General features: G+C 39.8%; 1 protein-coding gene and 1 long non-coding RNA gene across 2 annotated transcripts in view; one reads left to right on the forward strand and one right to left on the reverse strand.

Annotated features, from left to right (window-relative positions):
• Positions 1–27,468, reverse strand: part of LOC109427879 (uncharacterized) — a 224,061-nt gene that overhangs the window by 18,931 nt on the left and 177,662 nt on the right. The window lies entirely within an intron of this gene.
• On the forward strand, positions 7,076–8,220 carry LOC109418746 (uncharacterized). Its single transcript, XR_002132169.3, has 2 exons — positions 7,076–7,348; positions 7,410–8,220. It is a non-coding gene; the product is annotated as an uncharacterized LOC109418746 (long non-coding RNA).

A 27,468-nucleotide genomic window follows, 5' to 3' on the forward strand; every position in this document is an offset into this window, starting at 1 on the left:
AACTGGCGTTAGTGTATGAATAAACTCGTACAAGGACTCGTTACACATACAAACTCTCACTCAGTAGCGAGAATCTGTGATTAAAAATGCAATTACATAGCAAGAGCAGCTGTTTCAATAGGGTCTGGGACCATTTGGGCAGGAGCACCTATTTTGGGCACTTGCTGCTACAACTCAAACAATTTCAAACCGATTGCCTTGATTTTTTGTACATGGCTAGATACTGTGCCCAGGGATGGCATTCACCATTTGCAAAGAGTTACATTCACTTGCTACTATCTCAGTTCATAAGCGTGCTATCAAAAAACAATGTATGGATGACTTTTACCTTGTAGTTTTATCTGAAAGTTTGCCGAACAGCATAAGGGTCGCACACGCATGCTTAACTCGTGAGCGAGCTGTGAAAGCAACTCTCCACGCCGTGATTGTAAATTACATTCACGGCGTGGAGAGTTGCTTTCACAGCTCGCTCACGAGTTAAGCATGCATGTGCGACCCTTATGCTGTTCGGCAAACTTTCAGATAAAACTACAAGGTAAAAGTCATCCATACATTGTTTTTTGATAGCATGCTTATGAACTGAGATAGTAGCAAGTGAATGTAACTCTTTGCAAATGGTGAATGCCATCCCTGACTGTGCCTAGCTGATCATGTTTCAAAAATCAAGTCAATCGGTTGAAAATTGACTGAGTTATAGCAGCAAGTGCCCAAAATAGGTGCTCCTGCCCAAATGGTCCCAGACCCTATATGGCTTTGACTGTAGAGCCAAAAAAACAACAAGAAGTTGATCGAGCGGCCATCAATACAGACCGGTTATAAAATCGTTTTATTGTACTCACGGTCTGCTAATCAACATCGGGTGGCGCTAGTCAAGAAGTTGTAGTCAAAACTGGGGCGTAAATCACATTCCGTCCTCTTTAACTTTAGGTTGTGTGCCAAACTTGCATATGGCAGGTAGCAACAGATATCGAGGTGAGGTGAATTAGAATGTCTTGAGAATTTATTAGCGTGTTTTAAAAGTATAGAATGGTGTTGCTAAGTATGAAGTGCAGCTTGGCAGCTTGATTTTTTTCTAATATAATCAAAATGCTTAGTAGATTTATTGCATCGCAGTGGTGCGCAACATAAATTGCTTGAGATAACACTTTGGCGCGGCCTTGTGGTCGCGAGGATCAAACGTTCACTTTGTATGCGGATGGTTATTCCCTTTCGTGACGGAGTGCAAAAAAAAAGGAATCTCCATACAAATGGCTCATCTTTGGCTCTCCAGAACTCTAAGATTTCCCAACAAAACAACAGTTATTTTACCTCATTTGAAAGAAATACTCTTTATCTTTCGATTTCTTGCTTTGACTATCTAGACAAACTGGAAATAAAAATTATGCGACATACAAAACTTTTTCATGGTCTACGGTTTTTGTCCACTTTTTGTTTACCTTGTTGTGATAAATCTCACAGGCAACTTAAAGTTTGTTTACACACAAATGAGTATAAGTAATGGCTGAATTATTGAAATAGTTTACATCACATAAAACAAAGTCTGAACAGATGAAAAAACATGCAAAACCGCTACCGTTCAACAGCACAATTGTGCTGGTTCGTCACGAAAGGGTTATGGGTCAATTCCCAGCCGCGCCTCCCTTCGCTGTACGCCTATTATGGATGACTTCGTGAAGGGAATCCGTTGGACTCAAGCTCCTGGATGGGTAGAGGGCTGTTGGTCGTCCTTTCATGTTCTCTGCAGTTCAAGTACGACAAGGGAGGCCGTGGAAGTAACGGAATCCCACTTGTCCGCCCCCGTACACATCGTGTCGACAATGTTGTCCGGAGTGATATCTCCTGAAACTTTGCTCCACGAAGCTGAGCATTTAAAGAACACCTGCTCCACGGTATCGTCGCAGTCTGCGCATTCCGGACAAGCTGGGAAGCCTGGTATCAGGTATTAGAAGGCTGGCTCAAGACGCTCGCTATCCTCTATTTAGGACATTTGTGCCATTGTCACAATAAAAGCCTATTTCATTATCTACCTGAGGGGAAAAGAAAGAAATTTGGATAAGGATAGGGATACGTAGGGAAATAGGAAAAGATAATTTGGAAGAGGGTTCTAACGCATAAGCGTATAACAATGGGTTCAAACAGCGCCCTGAAAAGGGCACTGTGATAACGCATAAAGCGTGAAGAGAGCCTATAACTCTTTTACCACAGCGTGTGCAGAACAACAGGTGAAGTAAGTTTTACTTAATAAGTGTTTACCGAGTAGGTACTCGGAAACGCAGTTAGGCAAAAACTGAACAGTTACTTATCAAACGATACGATGTTAATCGGATTCACATACAAACAAATCACAACATACAAATGAATCAGCTCGCTGAATTTACGACATGTGATAGCTGAGTCGGCAATGGCCAGTCAATGCTTTGATCAGCATACTGCAATTCTGCAGATTTGTTAGATATTTCGCCACCCCTGAGGATGGTTCAGAACAATACAATTTTGTTTGACGGCATGACTCCAAACTATTTCAATATTGTTTGTGCTGAGTGGCAGCCCGAATCTTAACCCAACAATACGATATCAGAATAGCTGGCTCAGGGCCAATGAAGTCATGTGATGCTCCAGTGCGAGCTAACTCATCAGTCAATTCATTTCCAGCGATGGAAAAATGCCCAAATACCCATGCATGGTGAACAGCGTTTGCTGAATTCAGCTGCTCGATATGAGTTCGACAAACAATAACTAACTTAAACCTAGAGTTGACGAAAGCAAGTATTTTAATAGCAGCCTGGCTATCTGAACAGAAGTATATTACTTTGCCCATTACGTGCTGCTGAAGTGCTGATTGCACTCCGCCCATCAGAGCAAAGATTTCGGCCTGAAAAACGGTGCAGTGTCTACCAAGCGAGTAAGATTGATGTAGCCTAAGCTCACAAGAGTGGACAACAGCACATGCTCGACCTTCGAGAAGGGAGCCATCAGTGTAACGTACGATGTCGTCTGAAATACTTCTCTCCAGATGCCCACGCTTCCCGGAAAGGGATTTTTTGTTTGAAAATGTCCTATATGGAGAATTACAAGCTTACCCGACTAGATGGGCATTACAAAATTATAACAAGCTGTGTTATTTTGTTACAACAAATTTTTATAACAAGGGTTGTTATAAAACATGTACCGTTAGTAGTTAAAATAACAAAAATTCTAACAAAGTTCCCACAAGCAAAGAACAAAAATGTAATAACTTTTGTTATGATCATAACAAAAACATTACAAAACTTGTTCCATGAAATATGATAGAATTTAACAAAATTATAACAAATTGTGTTATAATTCCTTGGCAACCTTTTAGGGTAAAAACTAAATTTTTATACTCATTTTTTGGGTAAATATTTTTAAGTGTGTTATTCTATTTTTAGAAAAAGTAGGTAACATAAAAAATAGTTTCCAGTACGTTATAAAATTTTCGGATCCGAACGGGATTTGAACCAAGACACCTACCATCGGTAGCAATCTGACGCCTTTGCCAATGAGGCCATCACAACACTTGAAGAGGGCGGTGATAGAAGCTTTACTGGTTCTACGTATTTCCAGTTTCCTCATTCAAATCCTTGTTTGTCAGACGCACACGAGCGGGGTAGTATGACGTCACATTGAACTCGTTGACGTATAATAGACTTGATTTGTCGTTAGTGATTTTGTTTTAATCTTTCACAATTATATCATATGCAGATATGATAACAGCTGTAGATATAATTTAGTTATATTCCACTTTTTTTTAATTTTAAGCAATGAAATTGAATCCACTGGAATCTATCACATAAGGGGTCATCCATTAACTTTATCGTCAGTTTTGGAGGAGGCAGGGAGGGTTGAAAATTTCCAATTTTATCGTAACATATCTAAAAGATGCTCCTTAAGGTCGAAGCAAAATAGGTAGAATAAACAAATTCCATGTTATAATTATTTAGTTCCACTTTTGCTTTTTCCATGTTCAACAACATTCACTACTTGGTATACTTTTTGGCGAAATTAGAACAGCAGTACTGTTTTGGTATTTATTGTAATCGATCTAATGATTTCGCGTGTAAAGATACGTCATTTTTTGTACAATTCAACTCAAAAGTATTGGAAGGCATACAAAACATAGTTCCATGTAACGGAAACAAGTTGCAGCACATGCAATATCGGTCGTTTTAGATAGGATGACTTTGGGTATTATCGACAGGATTGTTCTATTCGTCTTGAGGGTTTTATCGGCCAAATTGCCTGAAACATCCCGGTCAACCAGTGACAGATTTTCGATATCGATGGATATCAATTTGTATTGAATCGATGGCGAGCACTATCATCAGATAAAGCACTATAAAGGAAATCCGAATCTGGTTGATAGGGATGCTCACATAGAAATGACGCTTGTTTAAAACAATAAAACGCATGATTGATTTACAAACTGAGAATTCACTTATTCCAAAGTTATATTTCTTTGTTCTTACTTAGAGTTTATCGATAAAAACAACCAATTATCATCATTTCACGTAAGAAACTTTAATCGTTTCTACAAAATGAAGTTCACAATCTTCCTATAACTTTCGAACTGTTTGTCCAATCAAGTGAGTGATTGTTTTTGGGATACACAAATGTGTTGGAAATAACATAATGTTGTTGATGGAGCGTCGAATAACGCATCTTCTTACAAAGGTTATTGCGGTAGACGTTCGGTCAGTGCAAGCGGTTTAACTGCAATGCTTTTAACCGTTATGTGGCCGACAAACTTTTTGCTTTTTTCTGCACCGTGTATTTTAAATGGGTGCTAGGTACCCGGGTACCCTGCCGGCCACATAAGGGTTAAACTGCAAGCACCTCCTAATGTCAAAATGGTGCACCATGTTATTTAGCCCAAATGAACAGACGGATGAAGTTCTCGTTCATTTAAGGACAGACTTGTTAGAATCCCAACATGGCCGCCACAATGGCCGACTTTGGCACCTACTCACGATTTCGAGCGCACAAATATCTTCGTAAACAAAACCAGCGCATCTGATCTTCTTATTTTAAGCAAGAACAGAATAATCAAATGCACTGTTGTTTGAAGCTTTTTGATATTCGTGCGTCTGAAGTTCTGATGCACTGTGGACGTTTGTTCTTAACGTCAGTTGATGGTTTGTTGATACTGTCAGGCGCAGTCTTGTGCATTATCACCATCATAACACAAAAAAGCCGCAACATCAACATTGCCCTTCTTCCTCCATCAACGCTACAGCCGACCGTCTCTATGTTGCTATCGAACACATTCGAGACGAACGCATTGATACGGTGGCTGCCGCCGCCACGCTCTTTCTCTGCAAATCTCTTGAGTAGCCGAACGCTTCTTAACCGTCGTTCCGACGCAGAGCTGTGTCACTCACTGCTGGGTGACTCTCGTCTGAAAATGCCAGGATGAGGGTCAATTTGTTAAGTAGTATTGCATGGCGCAGCAAACACAAACATAGCACGCCCTATGAATAGAATGCAAAGCGTAGAACAAAAACTCGCTTCGGTGTTTCATTGTGTGGTTCGAAAACAAGAGACGATCGCTGCTGTTGGATGTGGTTGACTCTGCATTGAACGAGGGTTGGCTTGAGTGGCTTTTGTGTGAATCGATTATGTTTTGATGGACTGCGTTTGTCGTATGAAGTGATGGTTAGAGCGAGTGTCATTCGACATTGACCCTCCTGAAACTGCACAACCCTGGTCAGGCGTTCCAGTTATCGGATTTTTGTTCGCTAAGTGAAACGTATACATGTTGCAGTTATCGAACGTCTACTGTATCTTTGATATCCTACTAAAATTGGAAAACGGTCTGATAAGAAGTTCCAAACCTTTTTTCACGTTGTTTACCCGACTAATCGCGTAAGAATACAAAACTAAGGTTAACAGAGAAGAAAGAAAAGCTAATGATCTGATGAAGGGGAAGATTGTCAATGTTTTCTTGTTTTGTTTCATACCAGACAAGACTTAACAATTGTGCCACAAAACTAACCCAACATCATCTAGATTCTAGGAAAGTACTGTGCTGTTGCGTCAACAGGTTCTTCGCCACAGCTTCCAGCAGAAAGTATGTTCTTTAAAACGCTACAAAGCACTGCTGGTTTCGAAGAATTCGGCAGATTATAACTAAATGACAACTCAGTTGAACTTTTTTTCAAAAAAATATGACGCCGTCCCCAAATTACGCGTCGCTCAAGGGAGAGGGAAAAGTACAACCGAACGTTATGGTCTATACAAAAATTTTAGGACTTTCATACAAAAAAGCGTAATGGAAGAGGGGGGGGTTGTTAAAACATGACGATTTGGGCGTTGCGTTCTAAATGAATTATATAAGTTTTGTTTTCTGGCTTTTGACTCGAGTGGTCAGTATTACAAAAATGATCAAACTATTTCGCGTAAATATAAAATAAAACCTAACACATTTTAAAATTATTTTGTTACAAAAAATGTAGCAAATACTACAATAAATGTGTTACGATATTTTGTTATAGGCAATTATTTTGATATGCATAATGTAACAAATGCTGTCATATATCTGTTTGAATAAATAATACAAGTTTTGTTATAGTTTTGCTTTTAAAATAATAACAAATTTTGTTACAAGTTTGTTATGGTTATTCACATATACGAATCCTTCCAACAAAATTATATCAGATTGTGTTATTTCTAACAACGGTTGTAATAATTTTGTTATAATCTTGTTAGGAGCTTCTGGTCGGGTACAATGGACTACCTGCATCGGTTTCCGACACATTCCACCGCGAGAGGCGCTTCAACTATGGTTTAACTCTATCGGAAACAAATGGAAACTGTTTAATGTTCCTTCAAATTCCAATAGATGGCGACACAATAGCGTAAACAAATTTACCGTACTTGTCCCAAGTTAGGGTAAAAATGTAGTTTTTGAAATTTTACTTCAGATTGAACTTGAATAGAAATTTTAAAACGCGTTTGAGTGCGTAGTTTTGATATACTTTTTATTAAACACATTACATGTAATTATTTCTATTGAAATAAGTATTAAAAATGATAAAATTATTATTTTTGGGATGAAACAATCAGGTTGTAGGTGCAGTACGGTAAAGCTGCTACAGCAACATTTTGACAGATCGTTTGGCCAATCAGCATTCAGCATCATCACCGCCGGCTCGCACCAGCACAACACAAAAATATAAATAAAATCAGTAAAACTGAAAACGGGTGATATCGAGCATATTATTGCGACTGTTCTACTTGTTCAGTGAAATAAAAACGCGGCGGATGTATCATTCTGTCGCTGGAGGCCACCACCAAGGAAAAGCCTGAAAATTTCGCAGGAGGAAATCAGGTAAGTCTTGTGCCATTATTACTACCCCAATACTCAAACTCAACATCGTGTTTTTTTTTAGATTGATGAATAAAGTATTTACCTTCTGGAGCTCAAACTCAACGAATGAGAGGAGAAAAATACGGTCACACAGGAGCTCAAAAAAGTGCTGCAAAAATTGCCCGAGGAACGGTTTAACATCCAATCGCGTAGTGGCCATGAGGAAGTTTCCCGAAAAAACAAAAAATATTCAGCCCCAAGAGACTGACCTCAGAGCCGTGGAAGATGGTTTAACAATCACCTGTAACGTGCGACATGCGGACAAGAGAACGGGCTCTAATCAGACCGACGGCACAATCGCAGATTTCAAGGAAAAAAATCACGCTACTGGGATATCGGATTGGATATCCCGTTAGATAAAAAGGACGCCAATCCCTGCTCGATGACTATCTGTTGTGGGCTGTGGCGGTTCAAGAGCAGCCCCCTTCCGGTTCCGAATAATAGCTGCGGAAGTTACAGTGCCTTCGTAGAGACCAAAAACCATCAGTCGGACCCGAGCTACAGATTTCACGAAATGGGATTCTTCGATGCAGGATCGATTTCGGTTGATAGACAACTGCTGCTATATTACATCAGACTATAGTTCGAACGCTAGCAGAGACAAAAAATGATTTTTGTTACACTTTTACTTTAGCGGTTTATGAAAATAGTCAATAAAATTATTTTACGATTCAAACAATGTACCGATTAATCTAAATGCATATCTATACGTCATTGCTCCACTTTTCGATGAACCTACCATTTCTGCACTTCGTTCATTAGATGGCGATCAGAATACCCCTTTTTAAGACGGATAAAAATGGACAACGTGTCTACGAAGTCTTCCATGGAAACCATCATTTATATGATTAATATACGAAACCACTTATTCGAAAAAAACTCCTTAAAATCTAGGTGATAATATACATACTTGCCACTGTCCATCATTTGGTGTACATCTGATCTTTTGAATATCACAAAAAAGTTGGATTAATGCTTCAAATATTAAATACATCAGTTTAACCCTTTATAAGGCAGTGGCAACTATATTGCCACCTACTGTTTGTATTTTTTTTCTGTTTTATAACAATTTATTTCGAACTTTTTTTTTGGTTTACGCAAAATTGGGACTACTAAAATCGCCTGGTATTTTTTTGGTACTAAACAAAGCTTTAACAACAATTTAGGAGCCATTTGTAGTCTCAAAAATGGCTAATTTTGACCGCGTGAAGAAAATTAGCTCAAACTTATTGTAAAATTATAGATTTGGTAAATATTTTAAGATATAATCAAATTCTGGGTTGACATGAGCTGAACTACACAGTTTATATTATGGGTTAAGCCCCAATCCACTCTAAAATCTCTTTTCCGGCTTTTTGTCGAAGTCAAAAGAAGAAAAGTACCCTGAACGGGCAGTGGCAAGAATATTGCCACCAGCGCTGGTGGCCTAAACGGGCAGTGGCAACTATATTGCCACCTCAAAAGCTCGTTTTTGGGGTTAACGGGCAGTGGCAACTATATTGCCACCAGCGTTTTTGGCCTAAACGGGCAGTGGCAACTATATTGCCACCTAGATTTTTGAGAGTTTCTTTTAAACAAAAATAGATTTGTACATGTAATCATGTATATAATCATTTGCATAATAGTATGCGATGATAACTCTTCTAGTTTTCTTGGCCTTATAAAGGGTTAACAGTATGTTCGACCTGATATTTTCTTTATTTCTGTATTAAACGCAAGAATCTCTTATAAACTAATTCAGGCAAGTAATGCGTCACCCCGCAACCTGGGAAGACTTGGTCAACCAGCAATGATTATTTCTGATTAAACGCAAGAATGTCTTACGAACTATTTCAGACTTTCATAAGATACTATGTGATTAAAAATTTAGGCAAGTAATGCGTCATCTCGCAACCTGGGAAGACTTGGTGAACCAGCTATGATTATTTTCGATTAAACGCAAGAATGTCTTATGAACTATTTCAAAGTTTCATAAGATACAATGTGATTCAAAATTTAGGCAAGTAATGCGTCACCTCGCAACCTGGGAAGATTTGGTGAACCAGCTATGATTATTTTTGATTAAACGCAAGAATGTCTTACGAACTATTTCAGACTTTCATAAGATACTATGTGATTAAACATTTAGGCAAGTAATGCGTCATCTCGCAACCTGGGAAGACTTGGTGAACCAGCTATGATTATTTTCGATTAAACGCAAAAATGTCTTATGAACTATTTCAAAGTTTCATAAGATACAATGTGATTCAAAATTTAGGCAAGTAATGCGTCACCTCGCAACTTGGGAAGACTTGGTGAACCAGCTATGATTATTTTCGATTAAACGCAAGAATGTCTTATGAACTATTTCAAAGTTTCATAAGATACAATGTGATTCAAAATTTAGGCAAGTAATGCGTCACCTCGCAACCTGGGAAGACTTGGTGAACCAGCTATGATTATTTTTGATTAAACGCAAGAATGTCTTACGAACTATTTCAGACTTTCATAAGATACAATGTGATTAAAAATTTAGGCAAGTAATGCGTCATCTCGCAACCTGGGAAGACTTGGTGAACCAGCTATGATTATTTTCGATTAAACGCAAAAATGTCTTATGAACTATTTCAAAGTTTCATAAGATACAATGTGATTCAAAATTTAGGCAAGTAATGCGTCACCTCGCAACTTGGGAAGACTTGGTGAACCAGCTATGATTATTTTCGATTAAACGCAAGAATGTCTTATGAACTATTTCAAAGTTTCATAAGATACAATGTGATTCAAAATTTAGGCAAGTAATGCGTAACCTGGGAAGACTTGGTGAACCAGCTATGATTATTTTTGATTAAACGCAAGAATGTCTTACGAACTATTTCAGACTTTCATAAGATATAGCGCATTTAGTTCACCACTGGACTATCGCACTAGTTTTCACGAGTGCGAAAACGCTAATAAAAGTGCGCGATTGCATCAAATCAACTCGGTGTCTTCAGAGCACTTGTTCTCTATAGATTGAAGAAATAGTGCGCCGAAGACATCAACCTGATTTGATGCAATCGCGCACTTTCATTTACGTTTTCGCACTTATAAAGTCGCAGTTCGCAGTCCAGTAGTGAACTAAATGCGGTATACTATGTGATTAAACATTTAGGCAAGTAATGCGTCACCTCGCAACCTGGGAAGACTTGGTGAACCAGCTATGATTATTTCTGATTAAACACAAGAATCTCTTATGAACTATTTCAAAGTTTCATAAGAGACCATGTGATTCAAAATTTAGGCAAGTAATGCGTCACCTCGCAACCTGGGAAGACTTGGTGAACCAGCTATGATTATTCTAGATTAAACGCAAGAATCTCTTATGAACTATTTCAAAGTTTCATAGGATACTATGTGATTAAAAATTTAGGCAAGTAATGCGTCACCTCGCAACCTGGGAAGACTTGGTGAACCTGCTATGATTATTTTTGATTAAACGCAAGAAAGTCTTACGAACTATTTCAGACTTTCATAAGATACTATGTGAATAAAAATTTAGGCAAGTAATGCGTCATCTCGCAACCTGGGAAGACTTGGTGAACCAGCTATTATTATTTTTGATTAAACGCAAGAATGTCTTATGAACTATTTCAAAGTTTCATAAGAGACCATGTGATTCAAAATTTAGGCAAGTAATGCGTCACCTCGCAACCTAGGAAGTTTTGGTGAACCAGCTATGATTATTTTTGATTAAACGCAAGAATGTCTTATGAACTATTTAAAAGTTCCATAAGAGACCATGTGATTCAAAATTTAGGCAAGTAATGCGTCATCTCGCAACCTGGGAAGACTTGGTGAACCAGCTATGATTATTTTCGATCAAACGCAAGAATGTCTTATGAACTATTTCAAAGTTTCATAAGATACAATGTGATTCAAAATTTTGCAAGTAATGCGTCACCTCGCAACCTGGGAAGACTTGGTGAACCAGCTATTATTATTTTTGATTAAACGCAAGAATGTCTTATGAACTATTTAAAAGTTTCATAAGAGACCATGTGATTCAAAATTTAGGCAAGTAATGCGTCACCTCGCAACCTAGGAAGTTTTGGTGAACCAGCTATGATTATTTTTGATTAAACGTAAGAATGTCTTATGAACTATTTCAAAGTTTCATAAGATACAATGTGATTCAAAATTTAGGCAAGTAATGCGTCACCTTGCAACCTGGGAAGACTTGGTGAACTAGCTATGATTATTCTCGATTAAACGCAAGAATGTCTTATGAACTATTTCAAAGTTTCATAAGATAATATGTGATTAAAAATTTAGGCAAGTAATGCGTCACCTCGCAACCTGGGAAGACTTGGTGAACCAGCTATGATTATTCTCGATTAAACGCAAGAATGTCTTATGAACTATTTCAAAGTTTCATAAGATACAATGTGATTCAAAATTTAGGCAAGTAATGCGTCACCTTGCAACCTGGGAAGACTTGGTGAACCAGCTATGATTATTCTCGATTAAACGCAAGAATGTCTTATGAACTATTTCAAAGTTTCATAAGATACAATGTGATTCAAAATTTAGGCAAGTAATGCGTCACCTTGCAACCTGGGAAGACTTGGTGAACCAGCTATGATTATTCTCGATTAAACGCAAGAATGTCTTATGAACTATTTCAAAGTTTCATAAGATAATATGTGATTAAAAATTTAGGCAAGTAATGCGTCACCTCGCAACCTGGGAAGACTTGGTGAACCAGCTATGATTATTTTCGATTAAATGCAAGAATGTCTTATGAACTATTTCAAAGTTCCATAAGAGACCATGTGATTCAAAATTTAGGCAAGTATGTAATGCGTCATCTCGCAACCTGGGAAGACTTGGTGAACCAGCTATGATTATTCTCGATTAAACGCAAGAATGTCTTATGAACTATTTCAAAGTTTCATAAGATACTATGTGTTGAAAAATTTGTGCAAGTAATGCGTCATCTCGCAACCTGGGAAGACTTGGTGAACCAGCTATGATTATTTCTGATTAAACACAAGAATGTCTTATGAACTATTTCAAAGTTTCATAAGAGACCATGTGATTCAAAATTTAGGCAAGTAATGCGTCACCTTGCAACCTGGGAAGACTTGGTGAACCAGCTATGATTATTCTCGATTAAACGCAAGAATGTCTTATGAACTATTTCAAAGTTTCATAAGATAATATGTGATTAAAAATTTAGGCAAGTAATGCGTCACCTCGCAACCTGGGAAGACTTGGTGAACCAGCTATGATTATTCTCGATTAAACGCAAGAATGTCTTATGAACTATTTCAAAGTTTCATAAGATACAATGTGATTCAAAATTTAGGCAAGTAATGCGTCACCTTGCAACCTGGGAAGACTTGGTGAACCAGCTATGATTATTCTCGATTAAACGCAAGAATGTCTTATGAACTATTTCAAAGTTTCATAAGATAATATGTGATTAAAAATTTAGGCAAGTAATGCGTCACCTCGCAACCTGGGAAGACTTGGTGAACCAGCTATGATTATTTTTGATTAAACGCAAGAATGTCTTACGAACTATTTCAGACTTTCATAAGATACTATGTGATCAAAAATTTGTGCAAGTAATGCGTCACCTCGCAACCTGGGAAGACTTGGTGAACCAGTCAAACTGAATTTTGGTTGAGCTATAAACTATTTCCATAAAAAGTACAAGTAATGCGTTAACTAGTCGTACTCAATTTTGATTGAAATTGATAAACTATTTGAAAGTCTTAACACAAACTGAACACATTGATAAGAGGTACAAATAACGTACAAACGCAACGTGGGAGAACTTTGGTAAAGATTGTGAACCTACCCTTGGATTTTCGGATTTTTATAGAGCCCATAAACACCCCCCTAAGGTACTCTTTATTGCTTGTAAATACAGTTGTTTATAAGAACTCTTTCGGACTTGTCCAGTGCTGATTATGATGAAGATGTTTCTAATGGTGTAATACGTCTTGTAGGTAGTTTACTAACCGGAGTGATAAATGTTGAACAGCCATAATTGCCAGTAGAAACTGAAAAAAAAGCGTATGATTATTGAAATGACAGCGCATTGCTGACTATAAACTGGTTTTACACTGAAAATGGTTCGCTTTTTTTGCGATTTTTATTAGCATACACTCATATATTTATTTGACGTGACTGAGAAAATTTGAGTGGAATTTGCGAAAAATCTACTCGTCCTCTCGGTAAGAATCGAACTCACGACTCCTACTTGAACTAGTAGGAGTTGTAAGTTTGAGTCTCACCTAGAGAACCAGTGACTTTTTCCCAAATTCCATCCCAATTTTTCCATTTCTTACTCACGCTAGTATTTGTAAGTATAGCTTTTGGAGTTAAGTAAAACATACACTCGGCTAATGAAACCGCAAATATCGATAAACACGTACCGTACGCAATACGATGTACAATAAGAACAAACAGCAACACATAATATTTTTTCTGGAAATTTTATAAGGGCTTATAAGGACCCTTCCAGGAAGTTTTTCCACATTCTCAACCAAATTTTATACACGATGAATGATTACAGAACATTGTCTACGGTACTTAAAAAGCCTCAAAGCACCCCTCGAACATTCATGGTACATGAACTGGGTGATCAAGGTCATCCAAACTTCTCTAGAATTCATTTTCTTAAGATCTAAAACATCTACCATCGTTTGTGTTCACTCTGTCCAAGAAATTTAGACACGTTGATGTCCATTACACCTCACAATGCTATGAGCAACTTGATATTGTGGTAGTTGGACATTCCGTGAAATACAAATGGCCTCCAATACACTTTGAAGTTTGGCTTACGATATCTACATACTGTCTCATGCTGGAGTTGTGAAATATTTTCGTGGAATGTAGTCTATAGTGCTGATGGAACCCCAGTGCACATCTATAATGCTTTTGGTACATTTATGGGATATTCCAGGCTTTCCAAACTATTCTGGAATTAGGTACTTCAAGGTCTACAGGCTCTACTCTTGCTTTTCTTCACTCTATCGGCATAATTCTTTCACGATTGTGTCTGTTGCATCTCATTATATTACGAGTATCTGTATTTGTTGCTATTTGGGTGTCCACTGGCATACAAATGGACCCAATGTATTTTGAAGTATGGGTCGCAATATCTGTAAATCTTAGGATATTTTTAGTGTAGCGAATGCTCGCGGAATATAATCTACGCTACTCTTAGAACCTCAGGGTGCAATTCTGATAACTTAGCAACATTCACTTGGTGATCTAGGTCATCCAAACTATTCTGGGATTTGAAGGCCTTACACTCTTGTATCTCTTTACTTTATTCTTCCACGATTACCTCTGTTGTATCTCGTAATGTTTTGAGTATTCCTTTGTGTTGCTTGTGCATCCACTGACATACAAATGATCTTTATGATATTTAGAAGTGTCGGAAATTACCCAAGAATTCTTCTAGGCGTTCCTCGGAAATTCCTCCAGGAGTCCCTCAGAAATTCACCGTGATGTTCTCCGAGAACTTCTACGAGTTCCTAGGGAATGCCTCAGAACTTCCCGTTAAATTCTTCAGAAGTTTCCCAGCAGTTTCTCGAAAGTTTATTCAGAACCTATGCTGGAATTCCTTCAGGAGTTCCTCAGGAATTACTTCAAGAACTTTTCGAAAAATCCTGCAGGAGTTCCTCTGGCATTCCTCCAGAAATGCCCCGAGGATTTCACGGGATTCCTCCAAAGATTTTTCCAGGCATTCCCTTAAAACTCCTCAAGGAAATTTTCTCAAGAATTCATCCAGAAATTTCTCCTGGGATTCCTCCAAGAAGTTTTCCAGGGATTCATCCAGGAATTTTCTTAGGAATTTCTACAGGGATTCCTCCAGCGATTTCTCTAGAAATTCTTCCAGGGATTCCTTAACCCCTTCGGGACGACTTTTTTCACCAACCTCGCCGCTGTAGAATGCGTCAGCGAGGTGCAAATGACCCAACCGTCCTGAAAGGGTTAAGGGATTCCTTCAGGGATGCCTTCAGGAATACCCCTAAGGATTCCTTCGCGAATTCCTCCATGAAATCATCAAGGAATTCAGTCAGATATTCCTCCAGGAATTCAGTCAGATATTCCTCCAGGAATTCCTCCAGAGCTCCTTCAGGAATTCATCCAAGATTCCCTCCAACAACTAATCCAGAGATTTCTTCAGGATTCAAGGGAATCTTCCAGAAATTCTTGCAGGGACTCCTCCAGAGTTTCCTCCAGGAATTCTTCCAGGGAATACTCCAGAAATTTCTCCAGAGAATTCCTCCAGGTAATCTTCCCGGGTAATTTTTCCAGAAATTCCTCCAGGAATTTCTTCATGAATAACTGCTAATTTATGTATGAATTCATCAAGGGATTCCTTCAGAAATTCCTCCACGGTGTCCTCCAGAAATACTTCCAGGAGTTCCTCCAGGAATACCTCCAGGAATTCCTCCAGCAATTCCAACAGGGGCTCTTCCCGGAATTCCTCACAGGGATTCCTCCTTAAATTATTTCAGGGATTCCATCAGTCATTCCTCCAGGGCTCCAGGGATTCCTCCAGGAATTCTTTCTGGATATACTCCAGGATATATTCCAGAAATTCCTTCAGCAAATATTCCAGGAGTTCTTTCAGGAATTACTCCAGGAATTTCTCCAGGAATGACTCTACGAACTCCTTCTGAAATTACTACAGGAAATCGTCTAGGAATTGTTCCGGGAAACACCCCAGGAATTCCTTTAAGAAATATTCTAGGAATTCCTCCAGGAATAATTGCTGGAATTTCAACAGGGATTGCTGTAGGAATTACTACAGGAATTTCTCCAGAAATTCCTTAAATTCCAGTTCTTGCGGGAAATACCTCACGTGAATTCGGAATTACTCGCATGAATTACTCCATGAATTCTTACAGGAAATAATTCATGAAATCCTCCAGAAATTCCTCCAGAAAATAAAAATTGAAAAAAATAAATTCTAAATTTTCTCGCAGTTCAAGGAAATCCTTAAGGAATTCATCTAAGAATTTACCTGGGAAATTCTTTAAAAATTCCTTCACAAATTAATACATGAATTCTTTCAGAAAGTGCTCCTGGAATTCCTCCAGGGTATTCTCCAGAAATTTCTTCAAGAAATTCTTAAAGAAATTCTTGGAAGTATTCTTGTAGGAATTCTTGGAAGAATTCCTGGAAAAAATCCTAGAGAGATTCTTGGAGGATTACCTGAAGGAATTCTTGGAGGGATTTATAAAGGAATTTTGACATAAATATTGGAGCAGGTCTTGGAGAGATTCTTATTAGAGTTCATGTTGGACTTCTTGAAAGAATTTCTGAAAAAAATCCTTGATGGAATTCTCGGTGGAATCCGTGGAATTGTCCCGGGAGTATTTTCTTGAGGAATTTCTGGAGGTTTTCTGAAGAATCCATGAGGTATTCATTAAGGAATTTCTGAAGGATTTTTTAAATGAATTTCTGAAGGAATTTCTTGAAAAATCCGTGGAGGAATTTCTAGCGAAATTCCTGAAGGGATTAAAGGGAGCTAAACTTCAGGATAGTTTGGACGACCCTCAATGTCCCAAAGGTTCATAAAAATATATAGTAGACTTTAGGTTGGTCCAGTCACCGCTATTGATTATGAAACGTTACTCAGTATGTGAGATGTAGCTGATGTTACGAGGGTAGACCTGAATTTCTGAACTCATGGATAGTTTGGCTGACCTGGAACATTCCCATAGTGTCTCTAAATGAGATTTGAGATTTCAAGAGCTTCACGGATCTCAGCAGATCCTATGCTATTATTTATGGTGAAAATACAAAGTTTTTCTTGTAGATTTGAAGGGCTTCATTATAGAACAGTTTGGAAGACCGTGAATGTTCCAAAGGTTTATAATAAAAAATAGACTTCACACGATATACACATGCAAAATGGTCATTGGCAGAGGAAGCTCTCAGTTAATAACTGTGGAAGTGCTCATAAAACACTAAGCTGAGAAGCAGGCTTTGTCCCAGTGAGGACGTTACGCCAAGAAGAGGAGGAGACTTCAGATTGTTCCAGTAACTGCGGTTGATTATGCATCGTTACTCAGTATAACAGATATGGATACAGTTACGAGTGTAGACCTGAAGTCCTAAATTCCAAGGAAGTTTTGCTGGCCTGGAATATCCCTGTGGTGTCTCTAAATGACATTTGAGATTTCAAGAGCTTCACGGATCTCAACAGATTATGCTATGCTATTATTTATGGTGAAAACACATAAAATGTTCTTGTAGATTTGAAGGTCTTCATCACAGAACAGTTTGGACGACCGTGAATGTCCCAAACAGTTATTATAAAAAAGTAGACTTCAGATTGCTCCAGTAACTGCGGTTGATTATGCAGCATTACTCAGTATAACAGATATGGATACTGTTACGAGTATAGACCTGAAGTCCTGAACTCCAAGGAAGTTTGGCTGACCTGGAATATCCCTGTAGTGTCATTTCAGATTTCAAGAGCTTCGCGATTCCCAGCAGGTTATGCAATACTATTATTTATGGCGAAAACACAAAAAGTTATTCTAGTAGATTTGCAGGACTTTATTATAGAACAGTTTGGACGACCCAAGATGTCCCAAAGGTTTATAATAAGCTATTAGACTTCAGATTGCTACAGTAACTGCGATTGATTATGTAGCGTTTCTCAGTTTAACAGATATGGATACTGTTACGAGTGCAGACCTGAAGTCCTGAACTCCAAGATAGTTTGGCTGACCTGGAATATTCCTATAGCGTCTATAAATGACATTGTAAATGTCAAGAGCTTCACGGATCCCAGTATCTTATGCAATGCTATTAGTTGTGGCGGAAATACATAAAATTATTCTTGTAGATTTGAAGGACTTCACTACAGGACAGTTTGGAACACCTAGAACATCCCAGAATATAAAACACCTTTTGATATTCTTGATGAAGGCTAAATGAATATGTACATATAAACGAAACCCACGTCCAAGTTTAGCTTTTAGAACAAATAGTATGTCAATTATTTCGTTTTTTTTTTCAAATATCATGGTGTTCAGGATGTTCTAGGTTATCAATGAAGTCCCAAATACAAATATCCCAATTTTTCTCTAATAGAGGACTCAATTTGCAACAACTTTGCCGAAGACAGTATTCTGTTTTATCGAATGGGTGAATTTATACAGCCGTTTCTATGTTGGGGTCATATATGACCCCTCCGACTCCAAAGGGTTAAACCTAGGGATGATACACAAATTATGTCACGCAAAAATCGACCCTTTTCAACCCCCCTCCCCCCATGTCACATTTTTTGTATAAGACCTCAATATTTTTTGTAAGGGTCGTCACGCTCTGCGAATGCGAAACCCCCTCTCCCCCCTCAAAGCGTGACGTAATTTGTGTACGGCCCCCTATACTGTTTCCCTTTATTGGTATTCTTTATTTTCAGGCTTGAAGGTTTAGTTTTAATGACCCCCTGACCCCTACCCTTCCACCAAGATTTGTGGATACACGTTTAAGGATTTGGCATAATGATCCCTTTCAAGATAGTGGCTCTGCTATGGCTCACTACCGTTTGAGCCTTCAGTTTTCAGTTATTATTGTAACGTTTTTTAAGATAAAGAGGTTTTATGCCTCTTTGATAAAGATTTTAATCAATGCAGCAAGGAAATCACTCAAAGGGGGGTTTCCCTCTTTTAAAATTTTGAAGTCAAATAAATAACAATAACATTAACACCTTAAACCTTGAAAGAACTCCTGGAGGAATCCCTACACGAACTCCTGGACGAATACCCTAAGGACTCGGTAAGGATTTACTGAAGGAATGCTTGAAGGGAGTACTGAAAGAAACCATAAAAGTAATTCTGGAAGGATTCCTTATGAAACTCCTGGAGAAATCCCCAAAGGAATTCCTGGATTAAAACTTCAAACTCCTAAAGGAATCCCTGGAAGAATTCAAAGATGATTCACTAAAGGAATTCCTGGAGAAATCCCTGAAAGAAAACGTGGATAATTCTATGGAATATCTAATAGAGCTCCTTGAGAATTCCCTGAATGAGCTTCTGGATTAAACCTAGAGAAAACTTCTGGAGGGGTCCCCAAAGAAACTCCTGGAAGGATCCCTAATAAAATCCATGAGAAACCCTTGCAGGAACTCCTACAAAAATCCCTGAAGGAATTCCTGGAAGGATCCGGTTTTTGAATGGAACTCCATGAGAAATCCCTAAAGGAATTAAACCGTGAAGGAACTCCTGGAGGAATTCCGGGAAGCATGCCACATGAAACTCCATGAGAAATCCCTGGATGAACTCATGCATTAAAACTCAAAGGAGTCCATGCATGGAAAAACTCCAGCAGAATTCACGGTAAAAACTACAAACTCAAGAGAAATCCTCATAGGAACCAGCAATAAATTAACTGACGAAGCCGGGAGATAAACAAATAACTGGTCGGATTCCACCCGTTGAACCCGATAATGACAGTAATATGGACCGAACCAATCTAAATTGACTTACCTCGACGCCCCGCAAGGCTCTCTCAAAAAGCGTTTTAGAAATCCAGTCCCCTCACCTTCCGCTTGATCCGGGCGTATGGTCCGATGACCAGATCAGTGCTCAAGTCGTACCGGACCCTGATTCAGCTGGTGAACTGCGGGATGGTATCTTCCGGTGCGAATCTTATCATTTCGGGGATGTACCAGCCGCGGACGGCCTAGGTGTTAAAAATAAGCTGCATGGTGGCGTTACCGATTTCCGTCTTTAACGCTGGCTTCGGATTGATAAGCTTCCCGAACAGCTTCGCTTCCAGCAGGGTGGGTATGTCCGTGTCAAAAACTTCATCCTCCTGGTACCGGTACTGCTCCAGGTGATACTTCTTGAGGCTTTCCGGCATCGGTAGTCCGCTTGTGAGATTGCAGAAAAGGCCAAACAATCCGTTCGCCATTGAAGGCTAGGTTATGAGCATGCCCGAAGGCCAGGTTATGAGTGATACACCACCTCCAGCGAGATATTTTTGACATCGCCGAAAAAGTACTTCACCAGGAAAATCATCATCCTCGACTGGTCCTTCATCCGGAACACCTTCGCAAATGCATCAGCACTATAGAACCAGCATACAAGTTTCCCGATTCGTTTTTTTTTATTTAGGGATTTTAAAATGATCTTCCTCCGGCTGGCGTGCGGTTCCTCGACCTAATGTAACAGAGAACGTAATTAACTCCGGATGCCCCACTCTTTGGTACCGAATAACAAACCTGCACCATCGTGGCTGCCAAACTCCTCGTCGCTGACTACCGAACCAAACAATGCCAGCAAGAGGCGCGCAGCGACACTGTTGTGGTTATTTTTCACCCGGAAGACGGCTGCTTGCTGACCGCTGCGGCGGTGGGGGAAACTTTTACACCTGAAATGGTCAGTGAATTAATGAATAATGATGAAATGCAATCTTATTAGTGTAATTAAATTGAATTTTACCGCATATTTCTGCTTCCGCGTTGTCGCACCTAGCTTCAAACTTTTTTTTTTAATTTTTTTGTTTACGAATTGACAGATGGGTAAATAGAAATCCATGTATATTAGTGATGCCATGTATAGGCAAAGGAAGATCAACCAAAATCGAGGCAGAAGTTATCGGTCGAAACAATGTATGGGAATTTGAACATTTTTCCAAATATTTTAAATATTTCGAAATTTTGGCAAAAAATATTTGGTACCGTAGATTACTATCATTATGGCCTACAACCTGTACCAAATATTTTTTCTGATAAATTGTTTAATTAGTCAAGAAACTAATTTTTATTATTTTCTCCATACATTTTAAAAGTGAAAAACTCCTGCTCACTAGCGCCATCTGTTGCAATTTTCGCAAAAGCTGGTAATCCATTGCTTGATTGGATCACTTAATCACTTGGAGCAAGGACAACATTGTCCCAATCCAGCAAAAGTGCAAACAACGTGGTGTGTGTTGAACTGTGGTTCACTGGAGTTTCCTCCAGTAAATCTAGTACCGATAGGGGGTAAGTGCAAGAAAGTGCTTCTTGTTTAAGATGAATGTGTAGTGGGCCAACGTCGAAGAGAACTTCGAGCGCTACCGTGGGAGTTGTAGAGAACGCTCCAGACATCGCCATCAAGCACATCCCTTGGGGTTCGTTCAAATATTACGTAACACTAAGGGGGGAGGGAGGGGGTCTAGCTCTGTGTTACGCTTCATACAAAATTTCAAAAATTCCCATACAAAACTTGTTACGTGGGGGAGGGAGGGGGTCTAAAATTGTTAAATTTTGCGTTACGTAATATTTGAATGAACCCTTGGAGATGCCCAAATTTTGATTGGATCGTTCCCACTTCGCCCTTTTGTCACCACACAAGACATCCATAGGCTCATATTGGCCGAACAGCAGTTGTATAAATCCATTTGATATACATACTTGGGTTTTAGACCCCAAGTTTTACCTGATGTTCGCTGCCATTGCTCGAAGGCCATACAAGCTTTCTTGATTCTGAACTCATTGTGAATTATCCAGGAAAGCTTAGAATAATGAACAACTCCAACGTACTTAACCTGTTCAGTCACATGGTTTTCAGAATCAAAGAAACACAAAGGTCGAACGTCATTACGGTTTCGCCTTTCGGTGAAAAGAACAATAGATGCTTTTCACAGATTTACCGAAAGGCCATATTGATGACTTCAACCCTCTACTACCTGAAGGGCACTTTGGATCAGGTCGAAAAGGGTGCTGATGCTATTATTGAGTTGCCTCAAAAGTGTATCTGCTACGAGATGTCACAAAAGCGGTGACAAGACTCCCCCTTGAGGGCATCCACAAACACTCAATTTCCTAATCACTGCTTGACGCAATGTTGAGAAGAGATGTCGGTTTTGAGCATTTGGTGAGTCCAATTGGAAATCGTTGGAGACATACCATTGGATCGTTGGAGGGGTCTCCAGTTAGCCTAGTGTTTAAGGCTTAGGATCGCCAATCCGGAGACGGCGGGTTCGATTCCCGTCCCGGTCGGGAAAATTTTCTCGACTCCCTGGGCATAGTGTATCATTGTACTTGCCTCACAATATACACAAATTCATGCAATGGCAGGCAAAGAAAGCCCTTCAATTAATAACAGTGGAAGTGCTCAAAGAACACTAAGTTGAAGTGAGGCAGGCCAAGTCCCAGTGAGGACGTAGAGCCATAAAGAAGAAGAAGAAGAAGAAGAAGAAGAACCATGACCCCGTACGGCTTCCAATATGACAACAAAAGGCACGTTGTCAAAGGCACCCTAGTTATCTAAGAAAACAAGATTGCTTTTGAGCAAATGCCTTCTCGATATCGTAAACAACCTTGTATAAAATAGTCACAGTGGAATATCTAGATTGGTAAGCATATTGGTTCACATGAAGAGGCACGTTGACCAGCTGAACATCACGGATGTAATGATCCCCAATGCGTTCTAAGCCTTTCAGAAGAAAAGAGGTCAAACTGATAGGCCTTAAACTCTTTGCTTCTTATTACGACGCACGACACATTTTCGGAATAAACTTTATAGTAATTTCCCGTCAGGATTTGGAAATATACCCTGTAGCAAAACTGTAAACAAATAGTTTTATTTTTTTCGAAGCATCCGGGGAAGTGTGCTTTGAATAAGCATTCCAGAACTTCCTCATCAGAGGAAGTCAAATCGCAATTGGGTAAACGAAGTTCGTTGACTCAGAAATCCGTACATTTCGCAAGGATTTTGTTTACCCGACTGACTTCACTCAAACTGGAAATATTTGTGCAAAGGTTTTTCCAGCCGTTCAGCAGACCGAAGAGCTTTCTGGTAGGCCTTGGGAGCCGACTTGAAAGCATCCGAACCAGCCGAAAGTCGTCTGTTCCAACTCTTTCTACATTGTTTCCTGAGTTACGCCAGATCAGAGTTCTACCAAGGTGATCTTCACAGACCGTAGAGGGCATGCTTCTTCAAAAGTATCCATGGTGAAGGTCGTTGCAGGTAGTATCAACGGCATCATTTAAGGACAAACGTCTTGAAATCCCGGTTCCACAGTGCATCGAAACTTCAGACGCACAAATCTCAAGAAGCAAGCTTCGAACAACAATGCATTTCATTATTCTGTTCTTTCTTACTTATAATAAGCTTAAAATAAGAAGCTCAGGTGCGCTGGTTTTGTTTACGAAGTGATTTGTGCCCTCAAAATCGTGAGTAGGTGCCGAAGTCGGTCATTGTGGCGGCCATATTGGGATTCTAACAAGTCTGTCCTTAAATCACTTGGAGTGTCAATGGATGGTGAGTCCATGAAATTTGGCCGCCACCAAATCAGTAAAGAGATCCCAGTTTGTTGATTCCTTAAACGCAAAGTTTGCGAAGTAACATTTAAATATTCAAAAAATATGTCGATAGTCAGATAAAGGTTCTTTATTTGACATAAGCCAATTGGTCAGCTCGTGACTATAATTCTACTAAAGCAAAGCGTTACACATTTTTGAAATGCTTCCAGCACACAAAAAAACAACAAAAGAAATTGTTGTTTTCAGCAACATTTTTGCTGAATTTCAGCACAACGTTGCTGATCAACTCTCAAAATCTCTGGATGGTTCAGCAAGTTGAAAAACAATTGCTGATACTCAGTAAATACGTATTGCTGAATGCAATCAGCACACAAAAAATCAGCAAAGTTTGCTGAATACCAGCAATTAAATTTTTTTTTCAGACTCTAGTTTAATTTAAAAACACTTCACTAATACTTCACTTTTGCAAAAGAAAATAAAAAATGAATAACTCTTTTAAAGAAAAACTAGAAAGGACGAGCAAATTCCTTTTAATTCTACTACTGTGCTTATCTTCGGACAGATAGGCCTATTTCGTCTGTGACTTACAGACTTCTTCAGTGTCGAGCACTTGACACTGAAGAAGTCTGTAAGTCACAGACGAAATAGGCCTATCTGTCCGAAGATAAGCACAGTAGTAGAATTAAAAGGAATTTGCTCGTCCTTTCTAGTTTTTCTTTAAAAGAGTTATTCATTTTTTATTTTCTTTTGCAAAAGTGAAGTATTAGTGAAGTGTTTTTAAATTAAACTAGAGTCTGAAGTAACAAGTTCTACTAAAAGCTCTAAAGTAATAGTAAAATTAAATTTTGCAGTGTATGTCTAACACTTCATTTCTAGCAGATACCGTGAAGGTTGGGCGTTTGGGCCTATGTTACGTAATCCAATATCTGTACTACTTGAGTATTCCATCAAACTGGAGCCTCTCAAGTTAATGTCTGAGCTGCCCTAGATGATATGGTGAGCATTTGCATCACTGCCCACATTTAGCGGAAGGTCTCTTGAGGTGCAGTGTATGATGGCTCGTTTGATAGCATCCGTAGGGAACGGTTCATCATGTGATAAATAAATCTAACAATAGACGTACAGTAGACGTTCGATCGGTGCAAACGGTTTAACTGCAATGCTTTTGAACTGCAAGTCCGGTAAGTGCAAAAAAATTGCAGTTATCGCACCGCACCGAATTTTGCGTTCATTTAACGTCAATTGATGGGTTGTTGACGTCTATCTGACGATGCAGTTATCGATTTTTTTCGCTAAGTGAGACGTTAACATGTTGCAGTTATCGAACATCTACTGTATTTCCGGTTGAAATTGCCAACAGAAGTATTAATTGTGATAGCACAAACATCTCTGCTGGTTTTTTTTTTTTTCCTTCTAAACCATAGGGGGATAAATCTGCTCATCAGACACCCTAACAGGAAGGTTGGGGTAGTGTGGGGATGAGGCCGTCTTCTACAATGCCGGTAGAAGCCAGGACTACTCTCTCCTCGACCCACTAAAACACATTCCTATGGTCGCCAAACCCTACGTCTCTCCGGAACCACCAAGAAGGTATTGCTTCAGAGAGGGGCTAGTGCATATCGCACCCTCAAGGTTAGCTGCCGTAGCCTAGCAGCAACGAACATCGATGACTCGCACTGGAGAGTCCATCACGATAGCATGCTGGCGCTTAGCCAGTTTCCCGAGTGGTCCTCGCCACTCCCTTTGTCCTCGGAAGGCGGGCAGGGTCAACCCCGCCCGCGCCCTACTGCTGAGCGGACATCAAGAACTGATGCCCACATGCAACCCGATCTGACCTGCTGAAGGCAAGGGTATCACTACCCTTCAGGCCTTATCAGCTGCATCCGTAGGTTGCAGACAGCAGGGTCTCACCTACCCCGACCCTTGCCGGGGACCCCTTTCCAACCGCGGGCTCAGATCCAACCCAGTAGACTGACGCCACGACAGCACCGCTACCGGGACTTCCTCTCCGCGGCCACTTAATCGCTGTAAGGGTCGATCTCGACCGCAGGGCACCGGTATGACCTACGAAGCCGACTTCGAACCCCTGGACCACCTCTTGTACTGCATCTGGACTAGCCATTCTCCGAGTCCACGCGCCACCTCCTTTGTAGCTCCCAGACGATATGGGTGATAGCCGTTGAAACGGCATTCCAGCTAATCTCATCCCTACACATTCTCTGGACCAAGTTGTCCGGAGTTGTGTCCTCCCCGCATGTGGCAAGCATGCGGTCACGCATTGTGCGAAAACGCGGGCACACGAACAAAACGTGTTCCGCCGTTTCCTCTAAACCATTGCACACTGGGCATTCGGGAGAATCCGCATGCCCGAAACGGTGTAGATACTGTCGGAAGCAACCATGACCTGTAAGGACCTGTGTCAGGTGGAATGAAACTTCCCCATGGCGCCTATTAATCCAACTATCTACCCTCGGTATCAACCTATGGGTCCACCTTCCTTTGGTGGAACTGTCCCACGCGCGCTGCCATTTGACCATAGAGGCCATCCTGACAGTCTTGCGTATGCCTCTTGTGCCGCGCATTTCGAAGCACTCCATATCCTCACTGATAAGAATGCTGGTCTCTGCTGGTTAGTTCAGAGAAGAGTGTACAGTACACTCTTAGAAAAAATCATGGAAATTTAAGTTCACTTGGATGCACATAAAAGGAGCGGCCCGTTTGACACAAATTTACGTCTTCTATCACAAATAAAGTCGAGCTAGCAATCGCTAGAGCCGAAGCGAGAGATAAAACATATGTAAGTAAAATAATGAATTGGATACGAACTCTGGTCCGCTGATTGAGAGGCACGTACTCTACCTCTCGGATGTATCACCAAGTTGTGAGACAAATGATAAATGTAAAACTGTTTCTACCTATCTGGTCAGATAGGTTTGTTGACATCTTGTACAACCAACTCGAACTTACATTATGGATGTAAAATTGAGTCAAATTTGCAATTTAGTCATGAAATGTTTACATACATTGATGGTTTACGTCACGTGTAAATTCCTATTTTTTTTAAGAGTGTAGCAACGATTGCATTGTTGACAAGCACACAGGCTCGATGCATGACACACGAGTTCATTTTTACTGAAAGTAGCAAACACCGGTTCACAAGGTTTTCTAGATAGAATTCCCCTCACGAATGTAAGATTCTTGGACCAAGGCCACTTCTTTTATTCTTCAACCACTTAACCTAATTTACAGCTGTTTTGTCCACTAGGGCACTGCGTGAGCGATTCCAATTGATGGCTGCACTAACACTTTGTACAATGCCTAAATGTATTCTATTCTAATTCCACTAATTTAGTAACAAATTTTGAAAACGACGTATAATCAATGCTACACCATTGATTATACGTCGTTTTCAAAATTTGTTACTGAATTTTAGTTCGAACTGGTAGCCTTTGCGCTGCTGTCGCTTTTCTACCCTCTCCATGGTAGAATGATGAACATGATGTTGCTGTGTGGCTTTTGTTCCATTTCGAGTCTAGATTGGGGGTCCTTTATGAGCTGCTGTTAGCCGATATCCAAGTTTGCGGGTCCGTTAAAGCATATGCTCTGAAGAGGGTCAGTTGCCAACCGCTCTCGGAGGGAAGAGCAACTGACGAAAAATTGCAAGTGTCGGGGCTGGGATCGAATTCATGACCATCCACTTATGAAGTGAACGTGTAGCCACTACGCTACGGGCCCCGGCAACCATGGCCACTTTGGGCTGTACCATTCTACATAAGTCTGCAAAGATTGATCGTTGCTGATCTTTTATGCTGAAGATTGATCT

This window comes from Aedes albopictus, chromosome 2, assembly GCF_035046485.1.
Source record: "Aedes albopictus strain Foshan chromosome 2, AalbF5, whole genome shotgun sequence".
Taxonomy (NCBI): Eukaryota; Metazoa; Arthropoda; class Insecta; order Diptera; family Culicidae; genus Aedes; species Aedes albopictus.